This window comes from Nanorana parkeri, unplaced genomic scaffold (genome assembly GCF_000935625.1).
Source record: "Nanorana parkeri isolate BGI_ZX_2015 unplaced genomic scaffold, ASM93562v1 scaffold6, whole genome shotgun sequence".
Classification (NCBI taxonomy): domain Eukaryota; kingdom Metazoa; phylum Chordata; class Amphibia; order Anura; family Dicroglossidae; genus Nanorana; species Nanorana parkeri.
Window position 1 is genome coordinate 1,506,538 of NW_017306274.1, and position 3,294 is coordinate 1,509,831.

Here is a 3,294-nt window from a genome sequence, read left to right on the forward strand (position 1 = left end):
CTCTTCCTGCGAACTGTCACACTTCTCGGGCTCCCGATTGGCTGTCCGGCTTCCCCATCTGCCAGCCCGCCCCGCCTACTCTCAGAGCACCTGCCGCCTAGCCATGTGCTTCTGTTTACTCACGTGACCGCGCTTGACAGCCGCTGACAGCATGGCCCGGGAGGCCGCGCCCACAGCCCCGCTGCGTCACGCTGGAGGGCGTGGCGAGGAAGCCTATATAAGCCTGAGACGCAGACGTTTCTAGCACAGGGGCTGCTGAGGGAGTGGACGGGAGAGAGGTGTGTGCGCACGCGTGTTCTCCTTAGCGCGATTTTCTGTTTCCTGCAGTGGGAGTGTCCAGGAAGTGCCTCGGTCGGGAGAGGCATGTTCAGCTTTACTATTTTCTATATTAAATAAACATATTTTTGGACAGATATATACATTTTTTTATAAATATGAACGTATAAAGTGCAAGATCAGTAATTATATACATTTGTATAATAAAAAGCAAAATTTTACATTGGCAGTTTACTTCCCCTCCCCCATGGCGGATGGTGCTACTGAAAGATTCCTCCCACCTGTCCGGTTTGGGGGTTGCATGGTGACGTCACTCTCAGTCCTATCATAAAAGGTCCGGTGTTCACCTGTGACACCTCGTTCACACCTAGGCGTATTGCATATGCGCGTCTGTCGCGCGTTTCCTGAAGGCTACTTGGCTGTATCCCAATGGAAACGCGCAACAAAACGGCCCAAAGTAGTACCTGTACCTTTTCAGGCGTGGGCCGTTTTGTATGGCGTTAGGGACGGGCGGAAATACGCCAAGGTGGGAACGAGACCATTGAATACAATGGGATTGATATTTTTGAGCGTTTTGTAGAGCGTTCGTCGAGCGTAGAACACGCTACAAAACGTTCAGGTGTGAACGAGGGCAAAGTCATAGGCGGCACTCTCTGCTAACAGAAGCGGATCCCCCCTTTAAATGAATCTGATATGAGTTTGGGGAGCCATGTGAAAGGTCAGTTCTTGAATTTTACATCAATCACATGGGCCGGCGTATGCTTGTTGTTGCTTTTGCATTTCTGCCCATGCAGTCGTGATATCTACACAGCTCTGCCACACAGCCAGGGCAGGAGACCTTATTAATCAGTGCTGCAGTAAAGCAACACCTTCAGGTCTTGTCCTTCCCCCAGCCTGTGATTGGACTGTGAAAGAAAAGCAGCTGACTGATAAGTTGATCTCTCTGTCACTCTGCTTTCTCTCCCTATCAGCATGCTACTTGTTAGTGCATGAGCACTGCAGTGCAGCTGATTGGCTCCTCGTGCTGCTTCTCTGTCTCACACTCCAGCCCTGCTGTACAGACACTGCAATAGGCTGACACCAGGGCAAATTCAAACCTCCATCTTTGTCTTAGCAACCAATGACACTTGAGTATGGAGGAGCATGTCACTCACTCTCTCTTCATCCCACATGACTGCTTTGTGATTGGCTGCTCAGGCGGGTTTGGATAGAGTCCTTGGCCCTGTGTAAGCTCCACCAGTGGTGTCACAAGGGGGGTGCGGCCCGCACCTGGGTGACACTATTGGAGGGGTGACACCAAAATGACTGACAGTCCTTTTGGTGTCACCCCCTCTGAAAAGTCGGGCACTCGGTCATGGGCTACAGTGTCAGAAGAGAAGTGGGGACCCCGCGGCATATCTTATCCCGCCGGGTGAACGTCCCCTCTTCTCTCTGCCGGCGTCCATCAATTAGATGACCGCGCATGCGCGATGACGTCACAACAAGACCAGTTTCTAGACCGGCATGAAGAGCAGCTTTGACGGACCGGTCTTCACAACCGGAGCTGGCAAGGAGGAAGACGGCCCATTCTCAGCAAGTCAGATAGAGCCCGCCTCATTTCCTGGCTGGAGGACATCCAGTGTCATCTAGCACTTTCCTGACTGTCTCTGGCCCCGCCCCGTTCATGCATTGGCTCTCAGTTCTTTCAATAATAGAGGTTCAGCATCACATGTGGGTGTTACCTAGGGCGGTGCAGCCTGCCTAGAAATGCCCACCCCTCCAGATTCACGCCCAGTCATCAAGGCATTTTGCTATTTGCATAACTCCTCCCATGAGCCAGCCCACTGCTTGCATCAGGGCTGAGTGCTATTGAGAAGAGTACAAAGGCAGGGCGCTGTGATGTTTTTAGAAAGCTCTGTCCAGCGCCCTGCCGGACCCTCCTACCAGCTCTAATCTGCCTGCAGCACATCACTGGGGTATATATATAAATGTCATTAGCATGTTGATTGGGGGGAGGGGAGGAGCCAGGTAAGACTATATATAAGCAGATTAAACTTCAGAATTCTGGCAGCGACGAGTGAACATTTTTGGAAAAGCGTCCGGATTTCACATTGATGCGACGCGCCCCCTGCCCCCCTCCGGCAGTCAATTTCCAGTTCCATCCAGAGGGGGGGCTAATGAAAGCCTTCACCCGGGCTATCCATCTTGTTTTCGAGGTGCGGCGGCCTCTTCCTGCTGCCTCGGCTCTGAATCATTGACTTGTCTCTTTGGCGCGATGATGGAAGCGAGCGGCATCTTCCCCGAGCCAAGTAATTAGGCAGCAGAGTGATGAGCGACTCCGATAATTAACGCTCAGGATTTTATTGGAGATGACAATTGGTTTGGAATGCGGCAATATAAACTTGGTCTGCTCCATTACCTTTACGATCCTTTCCAAAAATCCGAACATTCTTCTGCCGCCATAACCCGCGCGGAAAGACATTGATGGCGCTATTAGAGACGTTTCCGCTCGGAGTGTAATAGCGCGGCTTCTGTCCTGGAACGCGGGAGAGAGTTAAAGGGCTAGAGTCACAAGGAGACAAATTGGGCGGCTGCTGTCTGCCTGTCCGTTCTTGGCCTTGGGAGTCCACCTGTCCATTCTTGGCCTCGGGCGTCTACCTGTCCATTCTTGGCCTCGGGCGTCTACCTGTCCGTTCTTGGTCTTGGGCGTCTACCTGTCCGTTCTTGGCCTTGGGCGTCTACCTGCCCGTTCTTGGTCTTGGGCGTCTACCTGGCTGTTCCTAGCCTTGGGCGTCTTTCTATCCGTTCTTGGCCTTGGGCGTCTACCTGTCCATTCTTGGCCTTGGGCGTCTACCTGTCCGTTCTTAGCCTTGGGCGTCTACCGGTCTGTTCTTGGCCTTGGGCGTCTACCTGGCTGTTCCTAGCCTTGGGCGCCTACCTGTCCGTTCTTGGCCTTGGGCGTCTACCTTTCCGTTCTTGGTCTTGGGCGTCTACCTGTCCAGTCTTGGCCTTGGGCGTCTAGCTATCCGTTCTTGGCCT